This window comes from Schistocerca gregaria, chromosome 3, assembly GCF_023897955.1.
Source record: "Schistocerca gregaria isolate iqSchGreg1 chromosome 3, iqSchGreg1.2, whole genome shotgun sequence".
NCBI lineage: Eukaryota > Metazoa > Arthropoda > Insecta > Orthoptera > Acrididae > Schistocerca > Schistocerca gregaria.
In genome coordinates, this window is record NC_064922.1 from 596,526,380 (window position 1) to 596,553,144 (window position 26,765).

General features: G+C 40.2%; 1 protein-coding gene across 12 annotated transcripts in view; it reads right to left on the reverse strand.

Moving 5' to 3' along the window:
* Window positions 1–26,765, reverse strand: part of LOC126353840 (transmembrane GTPase Marf) — a 168,800-nt gene that overhangs the window by 134,911 nt on the left and 7,124 nt on the right. For 2 of the 12 annotated variants that reach the window (XM_050002975.1, XM_050002979.1), the window contains exon 2: window positions 9,824–9,868. The exons of the other annotated variants lie outside the window; for them this stretch is intronic. The gene's annotated coding sequence lies outside the window, so the exon portion shown is untranslated. The remainder of the gene's footprint in view (window positions 1–9,823; window positions 9,869–26,765) is intronic. 12 annotated transcript variants of the gene reach the window in all.

The window sequence follows — 26,765 nt, forward strand, 5'->3', positions numbered from 1 at the left end:
TAAAATACAGGAAGCGAAGGGCTATTTACAATTTGTACAGAAACCAGATGGCAGTTTTAAGAGTCAAAGGGCATGAAAGGGGAGCAGTGGTTGTGAAGGGAGTGAGACAAGGTAGTAGCGTATCCCCGATGTTATTCAATCTGTGTATTGAGCAAGCAGTGAAGGAAACAAAAGACAAATTCAGAGTAGGTATTAAAATCCATGAAGAAGAAATAAAAACTTTGAGGTTCGCCGATGACATTGTAATTCTGTCAGAGACAGCGAAGGACTTGGAAGAGCAGTTGAATGGAATGGACAGTGTCTTGAAAGGAGGATATAAGATGAACATCAACAAAAGCAAAACGAGGATAATGGAATGTAGTCGAATGAAGTCTCGTGATGCTGAGGGAATTGGATTAGGAAATGACACACTTAAATTAGTAAAGGAGTTTTGCTATTTGGGGAGCAAAATAACTGATGATAGTCGAAGTAGAGGGGATATCAGATGTAGACTGGCAATGGTAAGGAAAGAGTTTCTCAAGAAGAGAAATTTGTTAACATTGAGTATAGATTTAAATGTCAGGAAGTCATTTCTGAAAGTAGATCTATGGAGGGTAGCCATGTATGGAGGTGAAACATGGTCAATAAATAGTTTGGACAAGAAGAGAATAGAAGCTTTCGAAATGTTGTGCTACTGAAGAATGCTGAAGATTATATGGGTAGAGCATATAACTAATGAGGAGGTATAGAATAGGATTGGGTAGAAGAGAAGTTTGTGGCACAACTTGACCAGAAGAAGGGATCGGTTGGTAGGATATGTTCTGTGGCATCAAGGGATCACCAATTTAGTATTGGAGGGCAGCATGGAGGGTAAAAATCGTAGAGGGAGACCAAGAGATGAATACACTAAACAGATTCAGAAGGATGTAGGTTGTAGTAGGTACTGGGAGATGAAGAAGCTTGCACATGATAGAGTAGCATGGAGAGCTGCATCAAACCACTCTCAGGACTGAAGACTACAACAACAACAACAACATGTTAGGTGCATTATGGAGCTCTATAGAGAAACTGCATCCATGGCGGGAGTCCAACATGCACTCTATTTGTCTGCCAGGGGGCCTCATCCAAAGTGTGTAGACAGCAATGCTTATGGCTATCGAGGGTGTAGGGTGCAATTAGCATCTAGTTGTGGTTCATGTCGGCACCAGTGAGGCCTGTTGCTCTATTTCTCAAACCATCCTCAGTTCATAAAGACAGCTGGCCTCACTCCAAGGATGCAAGCAGTGCTGACAATTTGCAGTATCCTTCCCAGAAATGGTAGGGGTCTGTTGGTCTGGAGTCTAGCTGATCCAAGTGAACTCAAGTTAATTATCTGATTTTTTTTTATGAGCCACCCCATTCCACTGTGACAGTTTTAGAATCATTCAAGGAAAGACTTTGTTCAGTAGCATGGGAATACCCACATCATGCGTTATCAGCTCGAGGCAACTTTAACCTACCAAGTACAGACTGGGATGTCTGTGGATTCATTGCAAGTGGTACGTACAGGCAGTCTTGTTAAGTATGTTACAACACATTTACCAAAAACTGTCTTGAGAGGTAGTTCGAGAGCCCACATGCAGTGGAAACATTTTAGCTACAAACAGGTCTGATCTCACTGTCGATGTCAGTATTGATGACAGGGATTAGTTATGTCACACAGCAACACTGGTTTCTAAAGTTCATAAAGCCCTCACGAAGGTTAGGAGAATATTTTTGTTAGAAAGGGCACATATGCAGTTGTTAGCATCCCACACAGACAATGCATGGACATCATTTAGTTCCAGTATAATGGACGAAGAGTAATTATTTGCCAAGTTTGAATGGATTGTAAATCAAAAGTTGGTTGAAATTCATGAGTCTGTACAAAGATTGATGCATGAAGCATACAACAATTAGCACTGGTATACCTTAGCAAAAGATCTTGCTGCCAACCCGAGAGAATTCTGATTCTGTAAGATCGCTAAGTGGATTGAAGGCTTCTATCCAGTCACTTGTTGAACAGTCTGATGCAGCATTAGAAGCCAGCAAAAGCAAAGCTGAACTTTCTAATTTCGCATTTAACAAATCATTCACACAAAAGGATCGTAAAAACATACTGTCATCTGATCATCACACTAACTACAATATGGAGGACATAGTAATAGACATCCCTTGCTTAGAGAAACAACTGAAAGAGATGAAAACAAACAAGTTGCTAGGTTTGGGTGTAATCACAATTTTGTTTTACTGATAGTATTTTACGCATTGGCCCCTTACTTGGCTTGCATTTATTGCTTATCTGTTGCCTAGCACAGAGTCCAACTGATTGAAAAAAAGTGTAGGTGACTCCTGTATATTAGAAAGGCATAAGAATGAATCTGCAAAATTACACACCAATATTTTTAACTTCGGTTTTTTGCTAAATTCTTGAACATATTCTCAGTCCAATGGTAAAGCTTCTGTCGACCAATCAGCAAGCTGAACCTCAGCCTGCCCTTTTTTCATGAAATACTGCAACACATGGATGCAGGGCATCTGGCAGTTTCCATATTCCTCAATTTCTGGAAAGCATTTGACATGGTGCCCCACTGTAGACTGTTAAAGGTAAGAGCATTCGTAATAGATTCCAATATATGCAAGTGGCTCAAAGACCTCTTAAGTCAATAGAACCTAGTGTGTTACCTTCATGGAAAGTGTTCATCAGAAACAAGGGTATCAACAAGAGGCCCACATGAAAGGACTATAAGATTCACTCTTATTCTTCATATACATGAATGTTCTGATGTACAGTAACAGCAGTCATCTGCAGATGTTTCTTGATTATGATATAGTGTACAAGAAAGTGCCATTAATGAGTGACTGTAGGAGTATACAAGATTACTTACACAAAATTTATAATTTACTCTAAATGTAAGGAGTGTTCAAGAGTGGAATAGCAACTTAATTGTGAAGTGCTCAGTAGCCATATACATGCATATGTAGTTGTAAAAAACACCTAAGTTCATATAGAGGAATAGGAAAAACAAACCAATAATGTTTGGATAGAGCATTGGTAGTGAGCTGCTCAACACAGTCACATCAAATATCTAGGCATAATGCTGCAAAGTGACACTAAATGGAACGATCACGCAAGGATGTAGTAATGAAGATAGATGGTCAAATTTGGTTTTTACTATTAGAATTTTTGGAAAATGTGGTTTATCTGTAATGGACTTTCATGTATAGAACATGATCCACGAATGATGGTGGCTCATGCATGTGGAGGCATGGACAGGGATGGCATTGTTGGCAATTCCAAGTGACAGTTTGGTACGCGCATCATGTGTTTTCCAGTTAAAAGTGTGTATTGTGCAAATTATTTCTCTCCCTTACGTATGCGGTATTTATTACTTATCACCACCAACAGTGATGAAAACTCACAACAAATGAAAAAAATTACTAAACAATTCACTACAATTACATTTAATGCTCATATTAGCTATGGCATTTAGAGCAGAGTGCTCAGAGCACTACTAAACACTCATTGGCTGTCAAAGAATGCATGATGTAGGTGTGCAGAACAAGTCTAAACTCAACTGTCATTGTTCGTGACTCCAACTACAGTGCGAGCCATTTTTGAGTACTGCTACAGCGTTTGTGATCCCCACCAGGTCAGATTGAAGCAAGACACTGAGAGACCGGCATTTGAAACTGACTGCAGAATGACTCTACTGCCACTAACGTATATTTTGTGCATGGGCCATGAAGTTACGAGAAATTAAGGACAGTAAGGAGGCATGTAAACAGTCACATTTTTCTCACTGTACTTGTGAGTGTAACACGAAAGAAAATGAATAGTAGTGGTACTGGGTACAACTGGCCATACACCATATAGCTGCTTACAGAGCATGTCTGTAAGTGTAGATGTGGATGTGAATAGGAGCGGGAGTACTCGTTGGCATCGACAAAAATATTGTGTCTATTGAGGTTGAAACCAAGTCGGAATGCGAAGTTTTCTGGACGTGAGTAACCAGCCTAAGTGAACTCAAGCTGATCACCGGACGCGTTTATCGGCTCCCCAATTCTGCCATAACAGAATCACTCGAAGAAAGTTTCCATTCAGTAACACAGATGTAGCCCATTCATACAATCTTAAATGAAGGTGAGTATAGACTGGGACATCCATGGATTCACTGCAGGCGGCACAGAAACACAGACTTGTGAAGTAGCTCTGAACACATTTTCCACAAACTATCTTGAGCAGTTAGCTCAACAACGTATATGCAATAGTAATATTTTAGACTTTGTAGCTACAAACAGGAGGCTGATTTACTGACAGAATCAAAGTAGACAGCAACTGGTGACCACGATGTCACCACGGCGACCGTGGTTGTTAAGTTAAAAAAAATCCACCAAGAAGGCTAGCAGTGTTTTTATTATTCAGCAATGGGCCTTTATTCCTGCACACAATCCCAAGCGGCTACACAAAACTAAGTGACTCCCTTATATAAGAAGTGTAAAAGAACAGACCCATAAAATTACATGTCAATATCCATAACATCAATTTGCTGAAGAATTCTTGAGATGTTCTAAACTCAAATATAATAAATTTTCTTGAGATAGAAAAACTTCTCTCCACATCATCATGGATTTGGAAAGCGTCACTTTTGCAAAACTCTGCTTGCCCTTTTCTTGCACTATATCCTGTGAACCATGGTTGATGGGCATCAGGCAGATTCCTTAGTCCTTAATTTCCAGAAAGTGTTTGACACTGTGGCCATTGTAGACTGATAAAGGAGGTCAGAGTATGCAAAATAGTTTCTCAGATTCACAAGTGACTCTCAAGTCTTTGTACGTTGTCCTGGACGGCGTGTGATTACCAGAGGCAATGGTATCTTCAGGAATTCCTCAGGAAAGTGTAATAGAATCACTCTTTTTCTCTACACACATAAATGACAAAATTTCTACTTGGTGTAATGAATGGCAGCTTGCTCTAAATGTAGAAAATTTTAATTTAGTGCAGATGAGTAAGGAAAAACAATTTGTAATGTTCTAATGCAGTTTAAGTGGTGTACTGCTTGACATAGTAACATAAATTAAATATCCAAGCATAATGTTGCAAATCAATATGAAATGGAATGAACGCATAAGGTTAGTAGCAATAACAGTAGTAGTATTAGTACTAATAGGGAAGGTGAATTGTAAACTTCGGTTTTTCGGGAGAGTTCTAGGAAAGCCTAATTTGTCTATAAAGGGAGCCTCATACAAAACCCTAGTGCAACATATTCTTGAGTACTGCTTGAGTATTTGGGATCCTCACCAGGTCAGATTGAAGGAAGATGTCAAATCAATTCAGAGGAGTACTGCTCGATTTGTTTCCAGTAGTTTTGATCAATATGAGAGTTTTACAGAGATACTTCCAGAACTCAAATGGGAATCCCTGGATGCAAGACAATGTTCTTTTCAAGAAATACTATTGAGAAAAATTAGAGAACCAACACTTGCTGCTGATTGCAGTGCGATTCTACTGATGCCAATGTACATTTTATGTATGAACTGTGAAGATAAGATAACAGAAATTAGCAATATACACCGCCTTTTTCCCTCGCTCCATTTACTAGTGGGACAGGAAATGGAGTGACTAGTAGTGGCACAGGGCATCCTATAGCGGCTTGCAGAGTAGTTGCAGATGAAGCAGACATGTGAGAGACAAACAAACTGGCAGGATAATTATTACAGGAAAGCAGCAACTGAATAATGAAGTTTGTGAGGCCATGACGTAGGGTAACAGTGTTAAATACCAATACACCCTTATGGATAACACAGATGCCTTTTCTTGTAAGAGTGTGTTAGCAGAACTGTTCTAGTCCTGAACTTTCTGACCAATTAATGACATTTTTACTTTTCAGTCCAATCTTTCTAACTACTCCTACTTTTATTTTTCTCACACAATTCACTGACATTTTTTAATGTGAGTTATTGACTTTCACCCAGTAAGTAATAGATCCTGAAAAATTAGTAGACTTCAAGGTGTTAACACTACTTCCATCATCATATCCAATTAAACCTCTCACATTACTTTCTACATTCTTCAAAATTAATAGGTTCTTTAGAGCATAATCTGCTTCATGTTATCTTTATTTAATTCTATTTGTATGCATTTTAATGAAAAAATGTGTTGAGGAGGGGTGGATAATAAAGTATATTTACTCTGAAGGATTGACATTATGTTGTTCATTTTTACATCTACACCGTAGACTCTGTGAAACACGGTGAAGTGCATTGCACAGGGTACATCCCACTCTACAAGTTATTATGGTTTCTTCCCATTCCATTCACTATGGAGCATGGTTGAAATGACTAAATGCATCTACTACGCATGCTGTAGGTAGTCTGATCACTTGACCAATATTATAAGATGGCTCCCATGAGTGATTTGTAAGTAATCTTCTTTGTAGACTGGTTACATTTCCCTAGTATTATATCAATCAATATCAATAAGCCAAAGTCTGTTACCTGCTTTATCCATGACTGGGCCTATGTGATCATCCATTTCATGTTCTTAGTAGGCATTGTACGCAGATATCTGTATGAGTTTACAGAGTCTAACTGTGACTCAAAGGACACTTTTTTTGTGAAGTGCACAATTTTATGTTTTTGAAAATTTAAATCGTGCTAATTTAAATCAAGCTGCCAATAATTGCACCACTTTGAAATCTTATCAAGATCTGCCTGACTGTATTTGCAGCTTCATTCTAATGGTATTTTGTTGCAGATAACTGCATAATCTACAAAATGTCTGAGGTTATTATTAATATTGTCTACAAAATCATTAATACGATATACAACATGAACAGCAAGAGTCCCAAAACGTTTCCCTGGGGTACTCTCGAATTTACTTCTACATCTGACAATGACTTCCAGCCAAGATAATATGCAACATCTGCCCTACCAAGAAATCCTCAATCCAGTCACATATTTTGTCTGATACCCAATTTGAACACAATTTTGATAAAATTAAAAAGCACAGATGTGGTACTGAGACAAATTCTTTTCAGAAATCAAGAAATACTCCATCTACCCGACTTCCTTGATCCATAACTTTCAGGATGTCATGTGAGAAAAGTGCGAGTTGGGTTTGTGGGACAAAAAACAACAAACGGGTTGTGACCTGCATTTCGTGTATAATCTCTGTGCAACAGACAATGTAAATAACCTGATGATTACTGCTCCACTTGGATTACAAAGAACAAATTAACAGAACAACAGACTAATGTGTTCACAGGGTAGTTGCTGACTGTAATGAATTCTGTTCTTTGTGTAAATACAGGCCATGAGTAATGGTAATTTACTCATATGTATTGGCATACTGACGTAATTTAAATAATACGATTCATGTTCTTACTTCTGCAGCACAGACAGTTGAAAATGGACACAAAGTATGAACCATTTACTATCAACGTACAAAATATAAAGTTGTAGCTAAAGTGCAAGTATGGTCTTATTTAAACCTATTAAAATTAAGCCAATACACTCCCCACTAACTTTTATGCATATTCAAGTGAAAAGAAATGTTACGTGAGCCATCTTTCAGCTCAGTGTTTACAACAGGACATGAAAAGGGCAGTACTGAAATTCACACAACTGACTCAATACTGTGGTGGGCTAGAACAGAGAGGAAATGTTCCCACAAATAAAACATGAAACAACATGGTTCATATTTTACCACACTATGATGTTGCCAAACACTCTGAGGACTGTCATCAGCATTTCAAACAAGTTAAGCCAACTGCTATACTTCAATAAATTGAATTTCAATTGTTGGTCAATTACACTATCTGTCTAGTAACTTTCCACTGTGTCTTCATCAATCAATTACATTCATTCTCACTGCAGCACAGTCTGTAATTGAATCATTGCACTCAAAGCAGTAAGAAATAGGAAAAGCTAAACAGATTATGTACCTCTCCTTCCACATTTTTACTGGATGGGACTTGTAGAGTAGGTATGATCATGAGGTGTCTCATAATTACACCACAAAATAAGAAAAAAATATATATTCAACGTACATTTGGTACCCAGACATTACATGTTGTAGCTGCTGTCCTGTGCAGTCACAGATGTGAAACTGTTAATAGAAGTCACCAAAAATACGAAAATAAATAGCATAAATAAACAAAAGTGTAAGCAATAAAACGTGGCGGCATTCAAAGTGAACTGACCAGCAACAATCTGTAACACCTCACTGTACTGCAAACACCTTCAAGCATAAATATCACATAACAATGCTCATGCAGTGCTTAAAGTTACTTTATAAGTGTTCTGTGAACAACCATTTGAAGTATCCAGATTTTTTAAACTTTTATCATCACTTTTTTTTCCCAACCTCAACACCAAGGCATTCCAACAAACAGAAACTTTATCGTACCATTGTTATAAAAATTGCTGGTGGTAATCATTTTTCTACATTCACTATAGTCCATTACATTTGTCTTTGAATTCACTTAATATTTTTGTATCAAGTGTCAATGTCTTTTTACATGGTTGGATACATTTTATTCATCATATCATTTTCTGTACACTACCAGTAATGTTTTCGTAGACAATGGTTTCAAAACCAATCTAATCTAGTCTACCACCACTTATTTTTCCCAGCAGTCACTTTAACAAAAGGGTTGAGGATTTTTTTCTGATTAATTTTGATATACTGCTGCAATTTCATGAGACTTGTTCCCTTATTTTTTAATTTATTCTTTCTACATGCTAATATATTCAAATAATAATACTTATTACACTTCTTTGTCAGAAATAATTTCTGAACTTCATACTCAATACACAATTTGTTCTTTCTTTTACTGCTGTCTCTTAAGTGTTTCTCCTCTCATACTCAGTGTCTCCAAGTACACAAAATACAATTTTTTGTAATGAAAGAACTGATCATTGAAAGACCTGTTTTACTTCCCTCACTTCTTCATAAAGAAAAATTAAATAAAATGCTACAAAATTACAGTTACAGCTTTCCTAACCTCTAAAACTTCACATGTTACCAGAAAAACTGGTTTTGTTTAACACACAGGTCTACCATAATTATTAGCAAACAATTATAACTACTTTTCACTCCTGTTTCGAACACTGCCACCCATACATACGATTTTCTTTGTAGCTGTCTTTTGCCTACAATGGATATCTACTCTTAATCTTCACGTACACATTGAAACAACATTTGTACATCCTTTACCGACTTCTCAACACTCGTTTTCATTCTTGTGTTGTTAGCATCCCTTCTCTTTAAAACTATCTTACTTTTTATTAGTGCTCAATAACATAATCCCAAACTCAATTTTAGACATGCAGATTATTATTACATTAATTTCAGTTTTTTGACATGCCACTGGGTACAAGAGATAATAGGGGCAGTTTTGTGTCATTAAATAACAATTAAATAATAATAATAAAATGATGTAAAAGCATAAGTGCTGTTAAGCAAATGTGTCACAATCATGTAAGCCACTATTGCTGAATGAGTACTAAAGGAAAAGGGAAGATGCGCAGGCTACAAGTTTTAGTTGAAAGTATCAAAACCACAACAGGACGCACACTTGCTGGTAAAGAATCAAGCTTATCACTTGGATACAAAATTCATACTGCATGCATGCTCTCTTAAATCAGTGACAATTTGTTCCCAGGCACAGCTACTATGTTGCAAAAAAAAAAAAAAAAAAAAAAAAAAAAAAAAAAAAAAAAAAAAAAAAAAATGGTGAGTGCTAAGAACCTGACATTCCTAACTAATAACCAAAAAAAACACATAAGAACGTAAGCCAAAGTCATTGTAATGATTCAGAACCTGCTCATTTCGTGGCATCTTCACAACACATATGCATGAAGTGCTCTGAAAGATAAAAATTAAAAGCTTTTTTTAAAATGTCTCAGTAGTGTTAGTATTGTTTTGCAGAGACATTTGTCTCCTTAAAATATTAAAATTTTCCCGGATAAAAATAATAGGTTGAAATGTTACCTGTACTGAAGATATCAATTACACATACAATCTGACAACTCATAGCATTTGCAAGCACAGAATGATTTATGAATGAAGATCTTATCCATTTTTTTTTTTTCCAAATCTAGTTTAATGTTTTATGAGTTTATGACTACCTATAGCAGTTTGCTAAACAGATAGGTTTATAATTCCAAGATCATGTTGTATTTTCTGTATGCAAGGAATAACACAGGGTAATTACAACACTGAGATTTTTGATCCAGTGTTTCAATTCTTGAACTACAACAAAAGAGCCTGTTTTCCTTTTTATTTTTAATTTTTACTCTCCCTTAAAATACACCCCCCCCCCCCCCACCCAACTCAGTTTTTCTAGTTGCCCAGTTTCTGTGCAAAATAGCATAAGCATCAAAAGTTCCACATTTAGAAAGTTAGATAACAGTTTTGAACAGTGCTACAGTTTTAATAGTCAATACACGGACCTCTAGGGCAGACTGCCCCAGGAACATGACACAAAGAGCAGTTACCTATGTGCAGGACTGTCCAATTACACAAGCATATCTTACTGTACATAATCTGCACTCAGTCTAGTTGAGTCTCATGGTTATACATCTTGCACTTTTATGTGGAAAGAGAAGAACGGGTAAGTTCCAAAGGAAGTCTACTTTTGTTCTCAGATTTCGAGAAGGGTATTTTGTGTTCTTGTCCCAATAAACGACCCTGCCACAGTAGGCAGCTTGCACGCATCAACACCACCATTTCCTGCAACCACCTCTGGGAGTGTCAGTGAAATACCTGCCAAACTAATAGCTGTCAACATGGCCTTGCTACACTGGTACGGAGGCATGGCTGAAAGCAATGGGAAATTACACCAAAGTGCCAAGGAAACTGGTATAGGCATGCATATTCAAATACAGAGATATGTAAACAGGCAGAATATGGCACTGCAGTTGGCAATGCCTATATAAGACAAGTGTCTCACACAGTTGTTAGATCGGTTACTGCTGCTACAATGACAGGTTATCAAGATTTAAGTGAGTTTGAACGTGGTGTTATAGTTGCACACGAGCGATGGGACACAGCATCTCCGAGGTAGCGATGAAGGGGGTATTTTCCCGTACAACCATTTCACGAGTGCACCGTGAATATCAGGAATCCGAAAAAACATCAAATCTCCGACATCGCCGCGACCGGAAAAATATCCAGCAAGAACGGGAACAGTGACAACTGAAGAGAACCGTTCAACTCAACAGAAGTGCAACCCTTCCGCAAATTGCTGTAGATTTCAGTGCTGAGCCATCAACAAGTGTCAGTGTGCAAACCATTCAACAAAACATCATCAATATGGGCTTTTGGAGCTGAAGGCCCATTCGTGTTCCTTTGATGACTGCATGACACAAAGCTTTACGCCTCGCCTAGGCCTGTAAACACTGACATTGGACTGTTGCTGACTGGAAACAAGCTGCCCGATTGGACGAGTCTCATTTCAAATTGTATTGAGCAGATGGACATGTATGGGTATGGAGACAATCTCATGAATCCATGAACCCTACACATCAACAGGGGATTGTTCAAGCTGGTAGAGGCTCTGAAATGATGTGGGGTGTGTCAGCTGGAGTGATATGGGACCCCTGACACGTCTAGATATGACTAACAGGCGACACATATGTAGACACACTGTCTGGTCACCTGCATCGCTTCGTGTCAGTTGTGCATTCTGACAGACTTAGGTAATTCCAGCAGCACTATGCGACACCTCACACATCCAGAATTGCTACAGAGTGGCTCCAGGAACACTCTTCTGAGTTTAAACACTTCCATTGGCCACCAAACTCTCCAGACATGACATTTCTGAACCTATCTGGGACACCTTGCAAAGTGCTGTTCAGAAGAGATCTCTACCCCCTCATACTCTTACGGATTTACGGACAGCCCTGCAGGATTCATGGTGTCAATTCCCTCCAGCACTACTACAGACATTGGTCATATCCATGCCATGTCGTGTTGTGGCACTTCTGCGTGCTCGCGGGGGCACTGCATGATATTAGGCGGGAGTACCAGTTTCTTTGGTTCTTCAGTGTAGATTATGACGATGACAATGCAGACGACGATGCTGGTGGTGGTGGTGGTGGTGGTGGTGGTGGTGGCGGCGGCGCACTCAGAAGAATTGTCATAAATACCCTTGAAAAATACCAGCAAGCCATTCTCGTGGTGGTGGTGCGAGAAAGGGGGGGGGGGGGGGGGTTGGGAGGAGGGCGGAAGACGCCACATCCAGTGGCAGAGTTGCTTAAAACACGTTAAAGTCCACGTATCAATGATAAAAAACTGCTGAAATGATACACTAAGCTACGACGGTGAAAATCGTGTATAAAAAGGCTTAACTTCTTGGGCTACCCATTCAGAGCACACTAATCTCATGTCCCTGGCACTTTAGAGATGAGACCTAACGGTTCACAAAATTTCAAAACTCACATTACACTGTTGTCGGCATCAGCGAGGGTGGTGAGCAGATCTCCAGCCAAACTCAGGGTTTCCCTTATGTCAGTTTATAAACACACATAGCCAAAACACGCCGAACCGGACACGTTACCCACCACAAACTTCAAAGGCTGGTGGAGCCTCCCACAGAGGAAGGAACCATGTGTTAATGGGCAGTGTCACATGTGCAACATGGTGAGCTGCCCTTCTAACCATCGGCTTGATTGACATGAAGTCCACCATGCCTGCACAGTTGATTTGAGCTGCTTTCCGACACAATTCTTCAGTCGGACAATGAGATAGTGACATGCAAGGGGATGGCACTTCCAACATACAACAGCATCCCTACAAGCTTCTTTGTTTGTTTTGTCAGATGTGTCATTTCCCTGTATTCCAACCTGTCCAGGTGCCCAGCAAAACACCATCTCTTTACCCCAGAGTTGCATCTGTTGCAAGCTGTCATGGATGATCTGAATCAACTGGTCTACGGGATAGAGTTGATGGTCTGCTTGTAGTCCATTGGGCAAGTCAGGATGGACAAGAACCCTTTTACTGTAAAGCTGCTGAATCTACTTGAGTGCCACCTTAATATCATGTAATTCTGCATCATAATCTGCAAGTTGTTCTGAAAGGTGTAGCCTACTTGGAAAGCTTTATCAGAGGAAACAGCTGAACAAGCAAGTGCATTCGCTTGCTGGGATCCATCCATGTACAGATGAAACTGTGGTACATACTTGAAGTTGGTGGGCTCCTGTCCATAAAACCAAATCCGATTGAAACAAGAAAGGAGATTGCCTTTGGGTCCATGGCACAGATGACAGACCATAGCATAATGAATCTGATCTCGCCATGGAGAAGGGTCTCTGGCTATGTCCAGATTTGTTTATAATTCCTAAATGGAGAATTGATGATTGTAGATCTCCTTATCACATAATAAGAAGTAGAGCCTTCTCATCTCCAGAGTTATATGGTATACCTGGAATTCAGAAGTTTGTCCAGATGACAAAGAAATGGTAAAAAAGTGTTCAGCTTAAACCTGAGCCACATCTCTGTGTGTGTCTACAAAGCTCCCATTTCTCATGAAAAGGCCCTTGCCTAAAATCATTCTTACTGATTCCCAAAATTGTGTGGTGAAGGTGGACCAATTAACGAAGTCTCTAATAAGTTCCAGGAGTTCCTTTACCATTCTTTTATTATTTGCCTTGCTTGTGTCCTTGCTCTCCTGAATGTGTGAAGATTTCTTGCAGCTGGATGCTATTTGAATTTCCACAAAGCTGTGTGCCTGGGTCTATTTGTTGAGTGATATTTTTCTTTCCACTCAAGAACAGGCTGATGTCTGAGATGGTTGCTCGCCTGGGGAATGGAATTGGAGGCAGCTCAATGGATTACACTGGTGATATAATTCAGCATTTCCTGGGCACAATTCTGTTGTTTGAAGATGGCCTGCTAACTGTATCGCAACCACTTTGTCCTTTGGAGCATCCATCTTCATCGTCTCCTGTCAATTACCATCCTAGTCACCAGGTGGATCCACACCGGAAAGTGGTAACTGGAATGCAAATTTGGCCATTTCCCACTGAACAGAGTCTGCAAGAATTGGAGAGCAAAAACCTTTAGAATCGCAAAAGACAATCCTGCAGATGTAGAAAAGAGTGTCATCTGATCAGAATCCAAAAGGCAGATACTCTCTGAATGTATGATACGCTCAATGATTCGACCCCTGGGGCATGTGGTAACTTGGCCCCACATTAGAACCAAATTCCCCCCTGGGAAATAATGGGCAAGGGAGTGCCAGGAAAAGCGCTTTCAGTAACTCTGCACCCAGTGAATTGTGGGGTTGAAGCTATTAAGCACGCAAGGCATGAGAATGTCCATTGCAAATGGGGAACTATAGTAATTGTATTTCCGAATGACCTGCAACTATACCACATGGTAAGATGGTGGTGTCATCTGCATCTATAAAATATTTTAAAGGTGAACTACTTCAACATTTAGATCTCACAGTAGAGAGGGGGGGGGGGGGGGGCGGCGCAGGGAGGTTACTCAGCAGGATAACATTCTATGGACTGGAGCAAGAAATGATAATTTAATTGTCACGATGAGACAGAAATGCAGTAGTAGCAAAAAGCAGTGAAGGAAAAATTGTAAAATAGGACACGGCAGAGGAAAGGAATGTGGCCTGGTAGAATTTTGTACTAAGCACCATTTAATCACTGAAAGAGACCTGTAGGCACTTAAAAGGTTTTTGATAGGTTATGTAATGGTGTAAATTCTGACCATGATTTATAAAAGTATGAAATGCAGAATAATGCTGAAGAAATTACAAAAAGGAAGGAAATTAAGGAGATGGGACCCGACCAGAGATCACTAGATGGTTTAAAGAGAGCATTAGGCAATGCCCAACAGAAATACGTGAAAGAACTACAAATAGAAGATAAATGGGTAGCTCTGAAGGATGATGTAGTGAAGGCAGCATGGGGATGATTAAACAAAAAGACAACCACAGAAGAAATATTTGGATAACACAAAAGATACGAAATTCCATTGATGAAAGAATAAATTATAAAAATTGAGTAAATGAGTAAGGCAAAAGATTACTGAGACCTCTAAGAAGTGAAGAATGGAAAAAAAACTAATATCTAGAAAACAAATACAAATCTTTCGAAGCATGCATAACTGTGTACAAGACAGACCTCACATGAAGGAAAATTCACGAAACCTTTGAGAACAGAGAAACAGCTGTATAGAAATCAAAATTGTACAGGGTGTACATAAAGTCCGGAAACACTTTCAATTATTTATTGCACAAGAACCGAAAATTGTACAGATATCATACATAGCCCCTTTGTCATTTTGAAGAGAAACCCTGAAAGTTCCCCCCTCTCCCCCCACCGCTCTATGTATACCGCCACAGCGTAGTTTCATAATTTACTGTAGCAGAGTTCTGGGAGAGAACACAGGAAGCGACTGCCACAGTCGATGATGCCATAATGGAATGGGTACGGCAAGAATTTGATTACCATATTGACGTCTGCCGCATCACTCCTGGTTCACATATCAAATGTTTGTAAAAAAAAAAAACTTTCAGAGTTTCTCTTCAAAATTCAATGACATCTGTACAATGTTTTGTTCTTGTGCAATAAATAATTGAAAGTGTTCCCAGACTTTATGTACACCATGTATATTCAAACTGAAAACATTTATGTCCTTTTGTAAGAGCACTGAACCGACCCTGGATTGTACCGATGTACACCCATAGCACGGGTGTACACTAAAGAGGGTACAAAAACTGATTGAGGGTGGGAAGAAAGAAGATGATAAAAGAAAGAAAGAACATTAAAGAATTGACTACAACAGGTGTTCTTATCATCTTCCATCTACACGAAGAACCGTTTCCCTCAACCCACAACAGTAAATGCACACTGCTGTCACAGGGTCATTTTGTTGAAGTAAAAACATAAAGACAACTACTACTGACCAGACATTTATCGTTAACATAGTTTATATGTTAACAGTACACTTGGTTCAGCTGCCACCTACATAGCACAATCATGTTCAATGATGAAGTATTTGCTGCTACTTTGCTTTGGTAATGTGATGTCTCTAATGTCAGCAAGTGCATTCCGACGCAAATATGCATTCGTTTCTGCCAACTGAGGGCTGGAGCATGAAGTGGCAGTGGAGGAAGCAACCAAAAAAAGGTGGAAGGGTTATGTAATTTACTTGCCAATCCAGCCATTCTTTAGCTGCTACTAAGTTTCATTCGTGCTGTATAAATTAAACTCAAGAATAAGCCTCCTGCAGCATTAACATAATGTGGGAGTTGTTGACCACCATGTCTATAGATAGCTTTACTCTGTTCATCTAAGTTAAATCCTCATGCAAAAAAAAGTGTGCTCTACCATTTGGTTGCACTGCACAAGCATGTCGTGCTAGATCACTGAAGTAGGCCATATTTATGTATTAGGTATTTTGTTCTCATTCTACTGCAAATAAAACTATGACACATTGTACAACATTGAAAGTCTTAATTTCCTTTCCTTATTACAGTGCTAACCTTTAAACCCATGTACGAGTAGTTCTTGCACGAAATCTCAATGGATAGTCCGTTCCCTGTGCCTGCTGGTTGTACCTATAAGGACCAATGTATATTAGCTGCCATAAACAATAAGATTTTCTTTGTTCCACTTTCAAATTTTTTAGGAAGTTTATGCAATTTAGAATTTATTTACTAAAATGATATGTTTAATTTGCTGTGTGCAAAATTTTTCATTAGTATATGGTAGTTAATACAAGTAATATTTTTCAATAATTTCTCTTTCTCACTAACCTATTTACAAAATTACTAATCATTGTAGAAAAAATTGCAGAAAGGTAATTTTGCAGGGAGACATGGGTGTGTGTGATCTTCCTTACTTCTAGATCACCTCAGTAAGGGTCTGAACCCATCAACCTCCAAGCACATTACTGAGTTAAGGATATACAGGGTGAGGTAGCTAAGTCGTAACACCCTTTGTATCTCCCAAACAGTAATAGATATGAAGATGCCGTTTGGACAGTGAATTGGAGGGGCAGGGGTTACTTGAATACATCACATTTCATGTTTGTGTTATTTTTTATTAGAGAGATATGAGGCCATCTTGGTTTTTTAAATGGAACCCTATGTTTTAGCGTAACATGATGGGCTTAAAAACATCACTTCAAATACGTGTATATCAATAGGCGAATAGTTTGAGACACAGATATGTTCCCATATCATATTCGTTCTTCGAAGCGGCATAGTCCAATGCGACCATTATTGTTGATCACTAAGTAACTTAACAGGGAAGGCGTTTTTTTCCTGCTTTCGATAACACCACAAGGTGACGCACGAGGTAGCTGGAGAGAAGAGTATAAATGTGCTGCTAGGGTAATGAGACATCGCATTTCCATCACAGTTTCTTGAAGCAGATATGTACACCAAGGAAGAAAAGTTAGATGTACTTCTAGAGTATGGTGAAAGCAGAAGAAAGGCTGTTAGAGCAATAAAGTGATATGGAGAGCTGCATCCTGATCGTGAGCATCCTATGCACCAGCTTCTTGCTCGTATTTGCAAGAAACTACTTTAATTGGGATCATGGAACGCCATACAGAGGACAAGGCAGAAAACTGAAGCTGGCGAGGTATGTGAAGAGGGCGTTCTAGCGTTGGCGCATAACAACCCTACTGTTTTGTCGCGACATATCACCTAAGAATGAGGTATAAGTCAGATAAGTGTTCTAAGCATTTTGCACAGGCATAGATTTCACTCGTTTCACCTCTCATTACATAAAGCACTCACCGCTGTGGATTTCTAACCGCGTCAGGAATTTTGCCAAACCAGCCTGCAGCGCCTACAAAATGATCCAACATTTTTTTCAACAGCCGTTTTTTACTGATGAAGCGTCCACCAACCACAGTAATGTAAATTTGCGTAATATGCATTACTGGTCAGTACAGAACCCTCATTGACTTCGACAGGTACCTCTTGATTTTTTTTTCCATGGGGAGCAATCAAACATAAAGTGTATGCTCAAATACCAACTACGCCAGATGATATGAAGCAACGTATCATTGAAGCATGGGCTGATATCTCACATGACACCCTCGGAACCGTTCAAAAATCATTCGAACGGTGACTACAAATGTGCACTGCAGCACAGGGGAAGCATTTTGAGCACATGCGTCAGTAAAGTTTTGTATCATGTACAGTATGTATCTTGCATCTTTGGGTGTGTTTGCTTCGTATAGTGATCAATAGTAAATATTTTCAAATAAAAACAAATAAGTACGAAATAATTGTGATCATTAAGGGCGTCCTCATTTACATTTGTATTTCTGTTACTTAAAATGTATTAACATTTTGTAATAGTTTTAATACTGTATGTTTTCTATTATTTTGGTATCACAGTTGTCAAATAACTGAATAATATTGGTGCGACATCATCAGTTAATTTTTGCACAAAATATCGCAGTATGTATTACTATTGTTGGGTAAATGGGCGTGATTGTGTAAGGACGGACTTACAAAGTTTACCATGTACTCTACACAACAGGAAGGGTCACATTGGACAACGCTGCTTCGATGGACAAACATGATACGAGAACATATCTGTGTTTCAAAAACTATTCACCTAAACATTATGATTACACATATTTGAAATGGTCTTTTTAAGCCCATCATGTTATGCTATAATTTAACATAAGGTTCCATTTAAAAAACCAAAGATGGCCTCATATCTCTGTAACAAAAAATAACACAAACATGAAATGTGGTGTATTCAAGTAGCCCCTGTCTCTGCAATTCACAGTCCAAACGGCATCTTTGTATCTATTACGGATGGGGAGATACAAGGGGTGTTATGACTTAACACCCTGTATATGAAGCCAGTATGGAATTAAGAAGTGCCAAGAACAGATCACCACTAATTTTAAAAAGGCTCTACAATAACTGTGGATGAACACAATTGTAAGAACAAACAACTGAAATTCTCTGGAAGAGGCATGTTGCTGGCTAACTGCTACATAAAAACAAATGGGCCGGTCACTCTTACCACACGTTTAAATTTCCTTCCAAAATATTTTTTTTAGAAACCTGCCACATTTACCTCCTTTTCACATGAGAGATGGCTAGTTTTCATTCAGATTTAGAGTTACCATTTTACAAAACCAAATGCAATCTGTAAAAGTTTACTAACATAAGAACCAAACCACATAGCAGAGATGCTGACTCGCTCATAAACAAAACAAGAAGACTGTCACAAAATAAGCTTTTGGCCAACAAGGCCTTTGTCAAAAGTAGAAGATAGATGCAATCATCCAAACGCAACACACACACGACTGCAGTCTCTGGCAGCTGAAGCCACTATTGTTACATTCCATCCTGGATTTTCCGTTGTTTGAAAGTGTACAATAACGTACACCAGAAGTAGCATAAACTTGAGTGTTTCCTCTGTGGGGTAAAAGTCCAAGCACCAGAGGTGTATATCACACAAGGAAACAGGTGATAACAACTTTATCCAAAGTGACCCAACGAAATCACACTACACAAGGGTTGCTGGTCTTGCTGACCTCAATTCTCTAGCACTGTCAACCTCTCTTCAAATTCTGCTGCCTGAGAAGGAAGTTCTGAAAGTTCTTCCTGACATGTAAGCTGCCGGGGGTATTTTTTAAATTGCCTGGATTATGGTGAGGAAACCACAAGGAACAAAGCAATCCTGAAACTTGGAAGACTTGAACTTTGTGCTGGACTGGGATTTTACAACAGAACATTGCCTTTTGTTGGCTGCTCTTACCAGCTGAGTTATCCAGGCATGAAACATAACACAACCTTACAGCTTCAATTCCACTGGTACGAGTACCTCTCTCCTACTATCAAAATTTCAAAGACATTCTCCTGCACACCTTGCTTGACCAGAACTCTTGGAAGAGAGGATATTGCAGAGAAATGACTAAGTCACAGCCTAGGGGTTGTTTCCACTCCGTTGAAGCAGTGAGCGAGGGTAACAAGTCATGCCTTAATAGCTCACAATTAAAAGTACTGCCTAAAGAAAAGCAATCTGCTCAGACTTTTAATCTAACAAAGTTTCAAACCAGCACACACTCCAATGCAGAGTGAAAAATTAATTCAAGAAATAAGTCACCCAGTCATATCTTCAGCACATTCCAGATCTTACAAACCTCTCTGCTACACACAATCAATTCAAATAGGACATAAATTTTGTAGACTCATGCAAGCTAAACGAGAAGTCTAGGAAGATCATTTGGCTAGCCCCATCAGTACACACAATATTAACATAATCACTTTTTTCTGAAATGTATAAAGTAACACAGGGTGCCTCAGGAGGAATGATCAATATTCACGGATTTGACAACAACGATCTTTCAAAACAAATATGTCTAATAAACATGGGCTCTAAAATGTATTTCTTGGAAGCTATGAGCACTTGCTCAGTACAAGAGGTGCATTTCACAATACCATGGCAAAGGTGAACAAATGCTTACAGCTCATTAAGATACACTTTTTAGAGCCAATGTTAACTAGACTTTTCTGCTTGAAATGATCAATCCCATCATACCCCTCAATACTGATTATTCCTCCTGGGACACCCTGCATAAAGAGTAGATTTGGGGTGCATTGCTTTATCATTTCTAGTAATTGGTCCAATTTTAAAAACATTATGGGCATGTTAAGAAACTAAGGTGATGATGTAATCCCCTTGTCACCAAACAGCATCATCCACTTCACTTCAACACAGTTCCTTGTGCAATTCCCAAAGAATTTCAAAATCGAGAAACAAGCATAACAAAAATCAGTATTTGGAAGAGGTAAATGGTATGGTATGCAGGAGTCTGAGGAATGTCACAAATATAATATGCTTATTGCCTCATGAAGATTTTCCACCGGCTAAGTCATGGCATAGCATCCCCATATTGGTCAGATGAGAATAGCACAGAACATGAGGGTATTTTCATGAAAAGGGAAACCAAAATACAATATCCTTTCTTTCAGGAGTACTAGTTCTGCAAGGTTCGCAGGAGAGCTTCTGTAAAGTATAGAAGGTAGGAGACGAGGTACTGGCAGAAGTAAAGCTGTGAGGACAGGGCGTGGGTCGTGCTTGGGTAGCTCAGTTGGTAGAGCAATTGCCCGTGAAAGGCAAAGGTCCCAAGTTCGAATCTCGGTCCAGCACACAGGTTTAATCTGCCAGGAAGTTTCAAGACATCTGATCTTTGTCCAGAACTGGGAAGGGACGTACAGCACCCAATGGTCGACACATACCTCTCCCAACACTCCTGTTTCTGATGTTTTATAAGCTGGCGTACACAGGCACAGAGCCACTTAAAGGCTATCAGATGCTCTAGAGAAGGGTGTCACTTATATCGCTGTAGAGCTCGCCGACCCTCTGTAATTGCCTCAGCGACTTCCGGCAACCACCAAGGGACTATCACAAGGGCACACTAAAGAGTGAGGGATCACATTTTTTGCTGCAGATATGATTGTGGTAGACACCTGCTCAACCACATAGGGGAGAGTCAACTGTGATATCAGAGGTGAAAATTTCCAAGTCCACCTTGTTTAAAGCCCATCTGGTCAGATGTCTGTGGGCCTGATGCCGGGGCAGTGATAGGAAAATGGGGAAGTGGTCACTACCACACAGATTATCATGGGTTCTCCAGTGGATAGATGGGAGAAGTCCTGGGCTGGAAATTGATAAATCAATGGCCGAGTAACGACCTCAAGCCACACCGAAATGTATGGCAGCCCCAGTATTTCAGAAGCACAGGCCGAACTGAGACAGTAAAGTTTCGACATCTTTGCCTCAGCCAGTAGGCATAGTGTCATCGCACAAGGAGTTTATGGCCGTTAAAAATCTCCCGAAAGCAGGAAAGGTTTAGGGAATTGATCAATCAGTGCAGCTAATACATTCAGGGGTACTGCACTGTCTGTAGGAAGGTATACATTGTGGACAGTTATTTCCTGTGCCGGCCGTATTCTCACAGTCACAGCTTCAAGAGGGGTTTGAAGGGGTACCGTTTCACTACAGACAGAGTTGAGGACATAAACGCAAACTTCCCCTTACACTCCATTATAGTCACTACAGGTCCTGTAATATCCCTTATAGCCGCAGAGGGCAGGGGTCCGCATTGCCGCGAACCAGGTTTCCTGGAAGACAATGCAGAAAGCAGGTGTAATGCTTAACAGTTGCCTTAGCTCAGCCAGGTGGTAGAAAAAACCGTCACAATTCCACTGGAGGGTGACATCATCATGAGACTGTGAAGGCATGGAACATTCAATGAGGCAGTTTACGCCTCAGGGTCACCTGCTGCCACTGACTTTTTGCCTGAGAAGTCTATATCCATTGTATCTGAGGGTCTGGAGAGATCCAGATCCTCAGTGCACACCAGAATCTCCACCCCACCCTCAGACACAGAGCTTGTAGGTAGCGGTGGTGTGGGTGCCACCACATGCTGCTTGTTCTTAGGGGCCTTCTATTTTGATTTCTCGCACTATGCCTTGGGTTTCCCTGGCTGGGAGGACTTCATTGAATTAAAGTCTCCGGGACTGAGGATGGGTGCGAAGCCCTAAGACCAGCTGCTCTTCAGTCACTGGTGGGTGTCATCTTTTCCACTAGCAGAAACCTGAGAAGGGAGTGACCCAAGGGACCCCATTCATAGTGAGAGGCGCCAAAGAAGGCTTACGCTTCTCTTTCTCTGGTTTAGAAGTGGGGACTGAAATCCCTGATGGTTTGGGAGGGGAGAGGAGGGAGAGGGGGGTTGCTCCCAAAGTAGTGGGTGGTGAGGGAGCAACAAGGAGGGAAGTGCCCCCCACCAAAATAGGGGCAGGTGTAGTCTCCCCGTTCTGAGAGGCAACATGAATTTGAGGAACCGATTGGGCGACAACTGTTCTCATAGCAGCAGTGTATGAGTATGTCATAGCCACAGGATGTAGGTTTTCAAATTTCCTCTTAGCCTCAGTGTAGGACAGTCAGTCCAGGGTCTTATATTCCATCATTTTCCTCTCTTTCTGCAAAATACTGCAGTCTGGTGAGCAAGATGAATGATGATCTCTGCAGTTGACACAGATGGTAGATGGGGCACATGGACTATTGGGATGCAATGGACATCCACAAACTTGAGGTGTGGGCCTAGAAGTACAGCAGGAAGACATATGGCCAAACTTCTAGCACTTAAAGCATCGCATCGGGGGAGAGACATATGGCTTGACACCACAGCAGTAGACCATAAACTTGACCTTCTCGGGCAATGTGTCACCCTCAAGGGTAAGATGAAGGCACCGGCGGCAGCCTGGTTACCCCTCGGAACCCGATGGACGCACCGCACCAAATGAACACCTCACCGCTCTAAATTGGCACGCAGCTCATCGTAAGACTGCAAAAGAATGTCCCTATGGAATATAATACCCTGGACCATATTTAAGCTCTTATGAGGCGTGATGGTAACAGAAACATCCCTCAACTTGCCACAAGTGTGTAATGCCCGTGACTGGGCAGAGGATGCTGTTTTTATCAAAACTGACCCAGAGCGCATTTTGGACAAGCCCTCCACCTCCCCAAACTTGTCCTCCAAATGCTCCACAAAAAACTGAGGCTTCATGGACATGAAAGATTCCCCATCAAATCTCGTACATACAAGGTACGGGGGCAAATAAGCTTCACTGCTATCCTTAGTCTGGTGTTCCTCCCATGGTGTGGTCAGGGAGGGGAACGACTTGGGGTCATATTTCTCAGCATTTAAGTTAGACTTTTCCCACTTAGAGACTGCCGGCGGCGGACCACCAGCAAGACATGACATACTACGCTTCATGGCTTGTCATCCACCCTCATGCCACCTACTCCAACCAAAGGCGCTCCCCACGTGCGCCACCAAGGCGCAGCAAAGACCACCTGGCAGGATGGCCATTCCTGGGAGTCCCAATTCCCCAGGGTGATGGGCATCTACTATTTGGCATATGTGAGAAGTTCACGGCACAGGCATCAGCAGAGCGATCCCTATGTTGTCAAGTGGCTACAACCAACAGGGTACATGGTGGCCCCACCACGACGGACTGGCTACCACGCTGGATATGACATGCAAAGAAGTCCATGGTCATTGTTGGCACAGAAAGTGACACTGCATAGTGCATAGTGGAAAATGCTCCCAGGAAGGTGCTCTTGTCCAAGAGATGGAGAATGGGTGGGACTGCAATGTGACGACAAGAAAGTGGGCTAAAGATGACAATGCACAATGGACACACTGCACCACATGAGGCGCCTGTCCCCAATTGGCTCGCTCTTTGGAAAAATTTTGAGGAATGGAAATGAAACCCTAGAGAGGACCATCACAAAGCCCGAAACATGTGAGACTCCTTTTGGTCGCCTCTTACGAAAGGCAGGAATACCATGGACCTATTCTAACCGACCCTCCCACACCCCACATCCCATGTGTGTTTATGTGGTAAATGAAGAAAGTAAATTGGTAATGTTGAACCACTGCTTTTTAGATGATGATATGGAACATGATGTAGGATTTGTAAAGGTTGTCCAGAAAGAAATGGTTAAGTGGCTGGCAGAGCATTACCAACAAGTGAAGAATGCGCATTTTTTCACTGATGAATGTGCTGCACAATATAAGAATAAGAAAAGCTTTAAAAACTTGTGTCAGCACAAAAATGATTTCTCTACTGATGTGAGCATTCCTTTTTTGCTACTAGCCACAGTAAATCTGTGTGCTGTTGTTTCGGAGGAACTAAAAAACATATAGTGAGAAGAGCTAGTCTTCAACTAGCGGATGACACTGGACTCACATTTGGGAGGACGACGGTTCAATCCCGCGTCCGGGCATCCTGATCTAGGTTTTCCGTGATTTCCCTAGATCACTCCAGGCAAATGCCGGGATGGTTCCTCTCAAAGGGCACGGCCGACTTCCTTCCCCAACCTTCTCTAATCCGATGAGACCGATGACCTCGCTGTCTGGTCTCCTTCCCCAAACAACCCAACCCAACCCAACTAGTAGATGATGCACAAATAACAATTGCATCTGGTGTTTATGATTTCTGCGGAGCTATATTGACAAATGTTTTTTTCACTTCCTAGAGAAAGTCAATGTGGATTTCCTATGCAAGAACCTCGAGAAGAAATTTTTGACAGCTGCACAATACCTGGTACAAGGAATTTCCACCATTACTAACCAATTTCTTGTGATTCTTTAGAGATTAGAAAAGTAAATTCTTCCGAAAAGCCTTTCTTTATTTTTTTCATTCAATGAAAATCCCTCACAATGGAGATGCACACATCCCCAGCAAAATACTTTTGCTGGAGCTCTATATGATGAACACTGGTCCTTTGCCTTCATCAGAAATATATGTGGTGAAGGAGACAAACAACTTTTTCTCAACATACCTGGACCTGCAGTGTCATTCTTTTTGGCCTCAGAAGGAAGACTCTTGTCTTTTGCCTTTCCAAAACATTTTATGTGCTGTTGGCGTATCAAAATCTACATCTTTAGGCAGAATGTATTACTTTAATGAAAAAGATGTGAAGTTAACAGAATATAATTTGTCACAGTGAATTAAAAACAGAGACACTCTTAAGAAGTTTCATTGATAATTTCAGGGATCTTCACTGTTGAACATGTATATTTTAAATTAACATTGGTGTAGCTAGAATAATTGTTATTTAAAGATGCTGACTTGACACCCTAAAAAAAGTTACCAGTGTAATGAAAATGTTTCAATTAAATTTATAACTTTTGGCTCTGTACTTTCATGAGGCACCCGTACTACAGGTTGTTAGCTTACATTTTCTGATTTGAATGAACTTCTGATCAACGATGTGACATGGTAAATGAATATCCAATATCTATCAAGACTCAGGGTGCTGCAGCTTTTTTCATTTTTAAAAATAATAGTGTTTTGATAAAAATAAATCTTGTATGAGCTGTCAAAGTGTTTTACATATTTAAAAATCACTGTTTGGACCACAAAAGCTTAAGTTGATTTTCTATATTCCCGTAAATCAAGTACAGTTATTAATTTTTTTCCAATAAACATACATCCCTTCTGTGACATTTGAGTAAATATGGCAGTGATGTGTTGAAAATAAGGTTCTTTCTGTTATTATTGCCTGAAGTAATGCAATCCATACGACCAACTACAATTTGGCATTATTTGAAAAAATTTCCACTTTTTCCCCTTCAAACTACATGAAGTATGTGAAGAAATTTTGCACTGATTAGTGCCATGCAGAAAGTAACAAGTACAAAAAGTTTTGTGAAAATCTGAAGCTGTGGATGTCGGGTATGGAAGATCTTACTTAGAATTTTTTTCCCCCACCACAACAAATTCTTTTTATTTTTTCCATCACAACACAAAGTATTGTGTAGTTGTTGTTGTGGTCTACAGTCCTGAGACTGGTTCGATGCAGCTCTCCTTGCTAATCCATCCTGTGCAAGCTCTCATCTCCCAGTACCTACTACAACCTACATCCTTCTGAATCTGCTTAGTGTATTCATCTCTTGGTCTCCCTCTACGATTTTTACCCTCCACGCTGCCCTCCAATGCTAAATTTGTGATCCATTGATGCCTCATAGCATGTCCTACCAACAGATCCCTTCTTCTAATCAAGTTGTGCCACAAACTTCTCTTCTCCCCAATCCTATTCAATACCTCCTCATTAGTTATATGCTCTACCCATCTAATCTTCAGCATTCTTCAGTAGCACAACATTTCGAAAGCTTCTATTCTCTTCTTGTCCAAGCTATTTATCGTTCATGTTTCACTTCCATACATGGCTACCCT